We start from the raw sequence: 12,500 nt of genomic DNA on the forward strand, positions 1-12,500 counted from the left end.
CGTTGCTTCTGGGAATTGTTGGGGACTGGGCTGTTTAGAAAGGCCGGTGGCGGGCGCTCCGTTCCCGACTCCCGTGTCCGATTAGGGTGGGGGACGGCTGGTTGGAAAGCCCCGACGCTGGCGCAGATTATATTGCCGGACTGGCCCCTGGCGAGTTGGGCAAAGTGTCGCAGTCCGGCAGCGGGTAACAGGCCAGCGGTCAGCGGCAGCTTATCGGTGATAACTTCGGGAAGGAAAGTCCGATCCGGTCGGGGTGAACTGCGACTGAACGGGGTGGTGGGGCCGCACAGACCAGTAGCGGGATTGTGTAGCTGCCTCTTGGCCCGGCCGAGGTACAGCCGTTGGCTGGAGACCGCTTTCCGACTGCTGAGCCGGTGCCGCGGGGACCCACCTTGACGCGCCGGCTGTCCGAGCAAGCCAGGGGCAAGGGGCATCCATAGGTACCAGAAGGGAGTCGGTCCGACACCGGGAAGTCGGGTGCCCGTCGCTCCGAATCGAGCCCGGTGTTTTCGTGCGTGTAACAGGGCGGGCGTTTGGACCCGGTTGTCCGGGAGCGGGTCCCCAACGGCGGGAGATTGCCTGGGTTTGGCCGGCCGGCAGTCGAACGCCTTTGGCTCCGGACTCCCGTGTCCGATTTCGGTCAGGGAGGGCTGGTTGGAAAGCCCCGACGCTGGCGCACACTATATTATCGGCCTGGGCCCCGGCAAGTTCGGGAAAGTGTCGCAGTCCCGTTCCGGCGGCCGCCCCGTCGGTCAGCGGCAGCTTATCGCGGATAACTTCGGGACGGAAAGTCCGATCCGGTCGGGGTGAACTGCGACTGAACGGGGTGGCGGGGCCGCACAGACCAGTAGCGGGCTTGTGTAGCTGCCTCTTGGCCCGGCCGAGGTACAGCCGTTGGCTGGAGACCGCTTTCCGACTGCTGAGCCGGTGCCGCGGGGACCCACCTTGACGCGCCGGCTGTCCGAGCAAGCCAGGGGCAAGGGGCATCCAGTGGTACCAGAAGGGAGTCGGTCCGACACCGGGAAGTCGGGTGCCCGTCGCTCCGAATCGAGCCCGGGGTTTTCGTGCGTGTAACAGGGCGGGCGTTTGGACCCGGTTGTCCGGGAGCGGGTCCGCAACGGCGGGAGATTGCCTGGGTTTGGCCGGCCGGCAGTCGAACGCCTTTCGCTCCGGACTCCCGTGTCCGATTTCGGTCAGGGAGGGCTCGTTGGAAAGCCCCGGCGCTGGCGCACACTATATTATCGGCCTGGACCCCGGCAAGTTCGGGAAAGTGTCGCAGTCCCGTAGCGGCTGCCGCCCCGTCGGTCAGCGGCAGCTTATCGGGGATAACTTCGGGACGGAAAGTCCGATCCGGTTGGGGTGAACTGCGACTGAACGGGGTGGGGGGGCCGCACAGACCAGTAGCGGGCTTGTGCAGCTGCCGCTTGGCCCGGCCGAGGTACAGCCGTTGGCTGGAGACCGCTTTCCGACTGCTGAGCCGGAGCCGCGGGGGCCCACCTTGACGCGCCGGCTGTACTAGCAAGCCAGGGGCAAGGGGCATCCAGTGGTACCGGAACGGAGTCGGTCCGACACCGGGAAGCCGGGTGACCGTCGCTCCGAATCGAGCCCGGTGTTTTCGTGCGTGTAACAGGGCGGGCGTTTGGACCCGGTTGTCCGGGAGCGGGTCCGCAACGGCGGGAGGTTGCCTGTGTTTGGCCGGCCGGCAGTCGAACGCCTTTGGCTCCGGACTCCCGTGTCCGATTTCGGTCAGGGAGGGCTCGTTGGAAAGCCCCGGCGCTGGCGCACACTATATTATCGGCCTGGACCCCGGCAAGTTCGGGAAAGTGTCGCAGTCCCGTAGCGGCTGCCGCCCCGTCGGTCAGCGGCAGCTTATCGGGGATAACTTCGGGACGGAAAGTCCGATCCGGTTGGGGTGAACTGCTACTGAACGGGGTGGGGGGGCCGCACAGACCAGTAGCGGGCTTGTGCAGCTGCCGCTTGGCCCGGCCGAGGTACAGCCGTTGGCTGGAGACCGCTTTCCGACTGCTGAGCCGGAGCCGCGGGGGCCCACCTTGACGCGCCGGCTGTCCTAGCAAGCCAGGGGCAAGGGGCATCCAGTGGTACCGGAACGGAGTCGGTCCGACACCGGGAAGCCGGGTGCCCGTCGCTCCGAATCGAGCCCGGTGTTTTCGTGCGTGTAACAGGGCGGGCGTTTGGACCCGGTTGTCCGGGAGCGGGTCCGCAACGGCGGGAGGTTGCCTGAGTTTGGCCGGCCGGCAGTCGAACGCCTTTGGCTCCGGACTCCCGTGTCCGATTTCGGTCAGGGAGGGCTCATTGGAAAGCCCCGGCGCTGGCGCACACTATATTATCGGACTGGATCCCGGCCAGTTCGGGAAAGTGTCGGCGACCCGTACCGGCTGCCGCCCCGTCGGTCAGCGGCAGCTTATCGGGGATAACTTCGGGAAGGAAAGTCCGATCCGGTCGGGGTCAACTGCCACTGAACGGGGTGGCGGGGCCGCACAGACCAGTAGCGGGCTTGTGTAGCTGCCCCTTTCCCCGGCCGAGGTACAGCCGTTGGCTGGAGACCGCTTTCCGACTGCTGAGCCGGAGCCGCGGGGGCCCACCTTGACGCGCCGGCTGTCCTAGCAAGCCAGGGGCAAGGGGCATCCAAGGGTACCGGAACGGAGTCGGTCCGACACCGGGAAGCCGGGTGCCCGTCGCTCCGAATCGAGCCCGGTGTTTTCGTGCGTGTAACGAGGCGGGCGTTTGGACCCGGTTGTCCTGGAGCGGGTCCGCAACGGCGGGGGATTGCCTGTGTTTGGCCGGCCGGCAGTCGAACGCCTATCGCTCTGGACTCCCGTGTCCGATTTCGGTCAGGGAGGGCTCGTTGGAAAGCCCCGGCGCTGGCGCACACTATATTATCGGCCTGGACCCCGGCAAGTTCGGCAAAGTGTCGCCATCCCGCAGCGGCTGACGGGCCGCCGGTGAGCGGCAGCTTATCGGGCATAACTTCGGGAGGGAAAGTCCGATCCGGTCCGGATCAACGGCAGCCGAACGGGGTGGCGGGCCCGCACAGACCAGTGCCTGGCTTGTGTAGCTGCCCCTTTCCCCGGCCGAGGTACAGCCGTTGGCTGGAGACCACTTTCCGACCACTGAGACGGCGGGGCGGGGGGCGGCCTGCACGCGCCGGCTGCCAGAGCAAGCCAGGGGCAAGGGGCATCCAACGGTATCTGAACGGAGTCGGTCCGACACCGGGAAGCCGGGTGCCCGTCGCTCCGAATCGAGCCTGGGGTGTACGTGTGTTTAACAAGGCGGGCGTTTGGACCCGGTTGCCCGGCACCAGTCGAACGCCTGTCGCTCCCGACTCCCGTGTCCGATTTCGTTCGGGGATGGCTCGTTGGAAAGCCCCGGCTCCGGCGCACACTATATTGCCGAAGTGGCCCCGGGCGAGTTCGGGAAAGTGTCGCCGTCCCGCAGCGGCTGACGGGCCGTCGGTCAGCGGCAGCTTATCGGGGATAACTTCGGGAAGGAAAGTCCGATCCGGTCGGGGACAACGGCAGCTGAACGGGGTGGCGGGGCCGCACAGAGCAGTGCCTCGCTTGTGTAGCTGCCTCTTTCCGCGGCCGAGGTACAGCCGTTGGCTGGAGACCGCTTTCCGACCACTGAGACGGCGGGGCAGGGGGCGGCCTGCACGCGCCGGCTGCCAGAGCAAGCCAGGGGCAAGGGGCATCCAGCGGTATCTGAACGGAGTCGGTCCGACACCGAGAAGCCGGGTGCCCGTCGCTCCGAAGCGAGACCGGGGTTTTTCGTGTGTAACGTGGCGGGCCTTTGGACCCGGTTGGCCGGGCGGCAGTGGAACACACACAGACACTCGCATACACTGAGAGAGACAGAGAGAAGATAGAGATACACAGAGTGAGAAAGACAAAGTCAACTCAGTAACTGAAATGTGAAAACTGACAACTGGGAAACCAAAAGTCAGAGTGGCAAATGATGAACCAAGGTGGCAAATGATTAACTGAAAACTTGTCATTCACATTTGGGACGGAATTCAGGATGGGAATGTATTCGGCCGCCTTACCGGGGCTTGGGGGTGCTGCTTTCCCGCTTGTGGAACCGAGTTGGGGTCGTCAAATGGCCTGGTGCATTGTTTGAAACACTGGTTAATGAGTTGTCAAGGTCGGAAATCATAGAACATAAGAGCAGCTCATTAACTGAAATTTTGAACATCGACAACTGGATAACCAAAAGCCAGAGCGACAAATGATTAACCAAGGAGGCAACTCATTAACTGAATTTCGAACATCGACAACTGGTTAACCAAAAGTCAGAGCGACAAATGATTAACCAAGGAGGCAACTCATTAACTGAATTTCGAACATCGACAACTGGTTAACCAAGAGTCAGAGCGACAAATGATTAACCAAGGAGGCAACTCATTAACTGAATTTCGAACATCGACAACTGGTTAACCAAAAGACACAGGGACAAATGAGTAACCAAAGGGCCAACTCAGTAACTGAAATTTCAAAGAGGCAACTCATTAACTGAAATTTTGAACATCGACAACTGGATAACCAAATGTCAGAGCGACAAATGATTAACCAAGGAGGCAACTGATTAACTGAAAACTTGTCATTCACATTTGGGACGGAATTCACGATGGGAATGTATTCGGCCCCCTTACCGGGCCTTGGGGTGCTGCTTTCCCGCTTGTGGAACCGAGTTGGGGTCGTCAAATGGCCTGGTGCATTGTTTGAAACACTGGTTAATGAGTTGTCAAGGTCGGAAATCATAGAACATAAGAGCAGCTCATTAACTGAAATTTTGAACATCGACAACTGGTTAACCAAAAGCCAGAGCGACAAATGATTAACCAAGGAGGCAACTCAGTAACTGAATTTCGAACATCGACAACTGGTTAACCAAAAGACACAGGGACAAATGAGTAACCAAAGGGCCAACTCAGTAACTGAAATTTCAAAGAGGCAACTCATTAACTGAAATTTTGAACATCGACAACTGGTTAACCAAAAGCCAGAGCGACAAATGATTAACCAAGGAGGCAACTCATTAACTGAATTTCGAACATCGACAACTGGTTAACCAAATGTCAGAGCGACAAATGATTAACCAAGGAGGCAACTCATTAACTGAATTTCGAACATCGACAACTGGTTAACCAAAAGACACAGGGACAAATGAGTAACCAAAGGGCCAACTCATTAACTGAAATTTCAAAGAGGCAACTCATTAACTGAAATTTTGAACATCGACAACTGGTTAACCAAAAGCCAGAGCGACAAATGATTAACCAAGGAGGCAACTCATTAACTGAATTTCGAACATCGACAACTGGTTAACCAAAAGACACAGGGACAAATGAGTAACCAAAGGGCCAACTCATTAACTGAAATTTCAAAGAGGCAACTCATTAACTGAAATTTTGAACATCGACAACTGGTTAACCAAAAGCCAGAGCGACAAATGATTAACCAAGGAGGCAACTCATAAACTGAATTTCGAACATCGACAACTGGGTAACCAAAAGACACAGGGACAAATGAGTAACCAAAGGGCCAACTCATTAACTGAAATTTCAAAGAGGCTACTCATTAACTGAAATTTGAACATCGACAACTGGTTAACCAAATGTCAGAGCGACAAATGAGTAACCAAGCAGGCAACTGATTAACTGAAAACTTGTCTTTCACATTTGGGACGGAATTCACGATGGGAATGTATTCGGCCCCCTTACCGGGCCTTGGGGTGCTGCTTTCCCGCTTGTGGAACCGAGTTGGGGTCGTCAAATGGCCTGGTGCATTGTTTGAAACACTGGTTAATGAGTTGTCAAGGTAGGAAATCATAGAACATAAGAGCAGCTCATTAACTGAAATTTTGAACATCGACAACTGGTTAACCAAAAGCCAGAGCGACAAATGATTAACCAAGGAGGCAACTCATTAACTGAATTTCGAACATCGACAACTGGTTAACCAAAAGACACAGGGACAAATGAGTCACCAAAGGGCCAACTCATTAACTGAAATTTCAAAGAGGCAACTCATTAACTGAAATTTTGAACATCGACAACTGGTTAACCAAAAGCCAGAGCGACAAATGATTAACCAAGGAGGCAACTCATAAACTGAATTTCGAACATCGACAACTGGGTAACCAAAAGACACAGGGACAAATGAGTAACCAAAGGGCCAACTCATTAACTGAAATTTCAAAGAGGCTACTCATTAACTGAAATTTGAACATCGACAACTGGTTAACCAAATGTCAGAGCGACAAATGAGTAACCAAGCAGGCAACTGATTAACTGAAAACTTGTCTTTCACATTTGGGACGGAATTCACGATGGGAATGTATTCGGCCCCCTTACCGGGCCTTGGGGTGCTGCTTTCCCGCTTGTGGAACCGAGTTGGGGTCGTCAAATGGCCTGGTGCATTGTTTGAAACACTGGTTAATGAGTTGTCAAGGTAGGAAATCATAGAACATAAGAGCAGCTCATTAACTGAAATTTTGAACATCGACAACTGGTTAACCAAAAGCCAGAGCGACAAATGATTAACCAAGGAGGCAACTCATTAACTGAATTTCGAACATCGACAACTGGTTAACCAAAAGACACAGGGACAAATGAGTAACCAAAGGGCCAACTCATTAACTGAAATTTCAAAGAGGCAACTCATTAACTGAAATTTTGAACATCGACAACTGGTTAACCAAAAGCCAGAGCGACAAATGATTAACCAAGGAGGCAACTCATAAACTGAATTTCGAACATCGACAACTGGGTAACCAAAAGACACAGGGACAAATGAGTAACCAAAGGGCCAACTCATTAACTGAAATTTCAAAGAGGCTACTCATTAACTGAAATTTGAACATCGACAACTGGTTAACCAAATGTCAGAGCGACAAATGAGTAACCAAGCAGGCAACTGATTAACTGAAAACTTGTCTTTCACATTTGGGACGGAATTCACGATGGGAATGTATTCGGCCCCCTTACCGGGCCTTGGGGTGCTGCTTTCCCGCTTGTGGAACCGAGTTGGGGTCGTCAAATGGCCTGGTGCATTGTTTGAAACACTGGTTAATGAGTTGTCAAGGTAGGAAATCATAGAACATAAGAGCAGCTCATTAACTGAAATTTTGAACATCGACAACTGGTTAACCAAAAGCCAGAGCGACAAATGATTAACCAAGGAGGCAACTCATTAACTGAATTTCGAACATCGACAACTGGTTAACCAAAAGACACAGGGACAAATGAGTCACCAAAGGGCCAACTCATTAACTGAAATTTCAAAGAGGCAACTCAATAACTGAAATTTTGAACATCGACAACTGGTTAACCAAAAGCCAGAGCGACAAATGATTAACCAAGGAGGCAACTCATTAACTGAATTTCGAACATCGACAACTGGGTAACCAAAAGACACAGGGACAAATGAGTAACCAAAGGGCCAACTCATTAACTGAAATTTCAAAGAGGCTACTCATTAACTGAAATTTGAACATCGACAACTGGGTAACCAAATGTCAGAGCGACAAATGAGTAACCAAGCAGGCAACTGATTAACTGAAAACTTGTCATTCACATTTGGGACGGAATTCACGATGGGAATGTATTCGGCCCCCTTACCGGGCCTTGGGGTGCTGCTTTCCCGCTTGTGGAACCGAGTTGGGGTCGTCAAATGGCCTGGTGCATTGTTTGAAACACTGGTTAATGAGTTGTCAAGGTCGGAAATCATAGAACATAAGAGCAGCTCATTAACTGAAATTTTGAACATCGACAACTGGTTAACCAAAAGCCAGAGCGACAAATGATAAACCAAGGAGGCAACTCATTAACTGAATTTCGAACATCGACAACTGGTTAACCAAATGTCAGAGCGACAAATGATTAACCAAGGAGGCAACTCAGTAACTGAATTTCGAACATCGACAACTGGTTAACCAAGAGTCAGGGCGACAAATGAGTAACCAAGGAGGCAACTCATTAACTGAATTTCGAACATCGACAACTGGGTAACCAAAAGACACAGGGACAAATGAGTAACCAAAGGGCCAACTCATTAACTGAAATTTCAAAGAGGCTACTCATTAACTGAAATTTGAACATCGACAACTGGTTAACCAAATGTCAGAGCGACAAATGAGTAACCAAGCAGGCAACTGATTAACTGAAAACTTGTCATTCACATTTGGGACGGAATTCACGATGGGAATGTATTCGGCCCCCTTACCGGGCCTTGGGGTGCTGCTTTCCCGCTTGTGGAACCGAGTTGGGGTCGTCAAATGGCCTGGTGCATTGTTTGAAACACTGGTTAATGAGTTGTCAAGGTCGGAAATCATAGAACATAAGAGCAGCTCATTAACTGAAATTTTGAACATCGACAACTGGTTAACCAAAAGCCAGAGCGACAAATGATTAACCAAGGAGGCAACTCATTAACTGAATTTCGAACATCGACAACTGGTTAACCAAAAGACACAGGGACAAATGAGTAACCAAAGGGCCAACTCATTAACTGAAATTTCAAAGAGGCAACTCATTAACTGAAATTTTGAACATCGACAACTGGTTAACCAAAAGCCAGAGCGACAAATGATTAACCAAGGAGGCAACTCATTAACTGAATTTCGAACATCGACAACTGGTTAACCAAAAGACACAGGGACAAATGAGTAACCAAAGGGCCAACTCATTAACTGAAATTTCAAAGAGGCAACTCATTAACTGAAATTTTGAACATCGACAACTGGTTAACCAAAAGCCAGAGCGACAAATGATTAACCAAGGAGGCAACTCAGTAACTGAATTTCGAACATCGACAACTGGTTAACCAAGAGTCAGAGCGACAAATGATTAACCAAGGAGGCAACTCATTAACTGAATTTCGAACATCGACAACTGGGTAACCAAAAGACACAGGGACAAATGAGTAACCAAAGGGCCAACTCATTAACTGAAATTTCAAAGAGGCAACTCATTAACTGAAATTTTGAACATCGACAACTGGTTAACCAAATGTCAGAGCGACAAATGAGTAACCAAGCAGGCAACTGATTAACTGAAAACTTGTCATTCACATTTGGGACGGAATTCACGATGGGAATGTATTCGGCCCCCTTACCGGGCCTTGGGGTGCTGCTTTCCCGCTTGTGGAACCGAGTTGGGGTCGTCAAATGGCCTGGTGCATTGTTTGAAACACTGGTTAATGAGTTGTCAAGGTAGGAAATCATAGAACATAAGAGCAGCTCATTAACTGAAATTTTGAACATCGACAACTGGTTAACCAAGAGTCAGAGCGACAAATGATTAACCAAGGAGGCAACTCATTAACTGAATTTCGAACATCGACAACTGGTTAACCAAAAGACACAGGGACAAATGAGTAACCAAAGGGCCAACTCATTAACTGAAATTTCAAAGAGGCAACTCATTAACTGTAATTTTGAACATCGACAACTGGTTAACCAAAAGCCAGAGCGACAAATGAGTAACCAAGGAGGCAACTCATTAACTGAATTTCGAACATCGACAACTGGTTAACCAAAAGACACAGGGACAAATGAGTAACCAAAGGGCCAACTCATTAACTGAAATTTCAAAGAGGCAACTCATTAACTGAATTTCGAACATCGACAACTGGTTAACCAAATGTCAGAGCGACAAATGATTAACCAAGCAGGCAACTGATTAACTGAAATTTTAAAATTGACAACTGGATAACCAAAAGTGGGAACTCATGCTTCGGACGGGCTTACATACGGCAGGCTGACGCCCGGCAGAGGCCCGGGCTTCGCCTCCCTTGCGTAAGCGACCGTCTCCGAATCGATTAAAGGCGTAAAATCGGAGTTCAGAGCGGGAAAATTTTTTCCCGAAAACGGCCGGAAAAAAAAAAATGTCTCCTTTTCCGCCGAGCAGGGTGGCATTCGAACGGGCACGGGAAGCCGCGTCTAACGGTGTAAAAACGGCTTGGCTCCGACGCGGGAGTGCGGAGATATGGCCGTTCAAAGTTGTACTGGAAGTCCGGAAGGAGAAAAATTTGACTGCCTGTAGCCGAAAAAAGTTCCAGCGGTCGGTCACAAAAGTCAAATCCGTCCCGCTGATTTGACACTTGTCATTTCTGGCAGGGGGGATTGGCGGGGTACCTGGAGAATGGTAGGAGGTGGTTTTTCGAGACTTTATCTGTTTTCCAGATTACTGTCTAGGGCCTCCAGGTCTGCAGAGACCGACCCGGGCTGCCGTCCAACCGACTTTTAACCCTTTTTGGGTGGAAATTTATTTCCATTTTTAACCAATTTTCGGGTTTTTGGTCGGGCTTAAAAACGGCAGCCTGACGCCCGGCAGAGGCCGGGGCTTCGGCTCCCTTGCGTAAGGGACCGTATACGAAACGATTAAAGCCGAAAAATCCGAGTTCAGAGCGGGAATTTTTTTTCCCGAAATCGGCCGAAAAATAAAAAAATTCTCCTTTTCCGCCGAGCAGGGCGGCATTCGAACGGGCACGGGAAGCCGCGTCTAACGGTGTAAAAACGGCTTGGCTCCGACGCGGGAGTGCGGAGATATGGCCGTTCAAAGTTGTACTGGAAGTCCGGAAGGAGAAAAATTTGACTGCCTGTAGCCGAAAAAAGTTCCAGCGGTCGGTCACAAAAGTCAAATCCGTCCCGCTGATTTGACACTTGTCATTTCTGGCAGGGGGGATTGGCGGGGTACCTGGAGAATGGTAGGAGGTGGTTTCTCGAGACTTTGTCTGTTTTCCAGATTACTGTCTAGGGCCTCCAGGTCTGCAGAGACCGACCAGGGCTGCCGTCCAACCGACTTTTAACCCTTTTTGGGTGGAAATTTATTTCCATTTTTAACCAATTTTCGGGTTTTTGGTCGGGCTTAAAAAACGGCAGCCTGACGCCTGGCAGAGGCCGGGGCTTCGGCTCCCCTTGCGTAAGGGACCGTATTCGACCCGATTAAGCCCCGAAAATGGATCCAAATGTCGGCCGACCAAGTAAGCTTGCTGGGGAGAGAGACTAAGTGCCGGGCTGGGCACCTCATTAACCAGTGAAAAGTTTTGGCTGCTGGAGAGACTAAGTCCCAGCCTGGGCACATCATTAACCATAAATGAAAAAGGCGAGGCCGAGTCTGGTGCATGGCTAACTGATTAACCAAATTGGCAAGGCCCGGGCTGAAAGTGAATGAGCGACCCGTGGCCAGGGGGCTGGAATGCGGGAGAGAATCCAACCCCCAAAATATGGAAGTCCGATGAGAAAATATTCGGCCGCCTTTTGCGGGCCTCGGGTGTTGCTTCCCGGCCTGGGAAAGTGAGTTGCTCCCGCCGAATTGACATGTGCATTTAACGATTTCGAGACATGATTAACCAAAACGCGGAAGTCCGATGAGAAAATATTAGGGCCCTTCAAGCGGGCCTCCGGTGATGCTTTCCGGCTTGGGAAAGTGAATTGCTCCCGCCGAATTGACATGTGCATTTAACGATTTCGAGACATGATTAACCAAAACGCGGAAGTCCGATGAGAAAATATTCGGCCGCCTTTTGCGGGCCTCGGGTGTTGCTTCCCGGCCTGGGAAAGTGATTTGCTACCGCCAAATTGACATGTGTCATTTCTGGCAAGTGTCTCAGGACATAGTTAATGAGTTGCAGTTTGGGAAATCATTAACCTCGTCGGAAGTCCCGATGAAGAAAAAAAAAAGTGCCATTTGCGGGGATTTGGGTGCTCCTGGTCGGATAGAGGTGGCCGTTTGACCCGCTGATTTGACACTTGTCATTTCTGGCAGGGGGGGTTGGCGGGGTGCCCGGAGATTTTCGGGAACACGATTTTCAGAACAAAATTCACTCAGCGGGAGCACTTTGAAAATGCCCGAAAAGTGTTACTTTGCTAAAAGGCTCATTTTATCAATATAGAGACCTTTCAAAGAGTATTGGAAAGTCATATTAAAGTGGTTTTGTGGCTTTTATGACTTAATGACAAAAAACTCTAAGTGTGAATCTGAAATCGTAGACAGACAGCAGAAACATATAAATAATTCCAGCGTCTAAGTTTCATTTGCTGTCTGTCACACAGGTGCCTCTGAACCGGTCAGGGCCTGTGACCCCACTGAGCTTGTGTTTTGTGGCTTATGCACACGCAGTGTTTGCACCAAGTTCCCCTGTGTTGTGCGCTCAGTGGGCCCGTCCAAGACAGCAGAAACAAGATGTACATGCCAGCGTCTTTAAAGTTTCATTTGTTGTCTTGTCACACAGGTGCCTCTGAACCGGTCAGGGCCTGTGACCCCACTGAGTTGTTTACTGGGGCTAATGCACAAGCAGTGTTTTGTCAGAGAGTTCCACTGTGTTGTGCGCTCAGTGGGTCCGTCTAAAATGACAAGACAGCAGAAACATTCCAGCGAGTTTCATTTGTTGTCTTGTCACACAGGTGCCTCTGAACGGGTCAGGGCCTGTGACCCCCGCTGAGTTGTTTACTGGGGCTAACGCACAAGCAGTGTTTGTCAG

The sequence above is a fragment of the Somniosus microcephalus genome, unplaced genomic scaffold, assembly GCF_052327205.1.
Source record: "Somniosus microcephalus isolate GS21.2 unplaced genomic scaffold, FLI_Smic_1.0 scaffold334, whole genome shotgun sequence".
NCBI classification, from domain to species: Eukaryota; Metazoa; Chordata; class Chondrichthyes; order Squaliformes; family Somniosidae; genus Somniosus; species Somniosus microcephalus.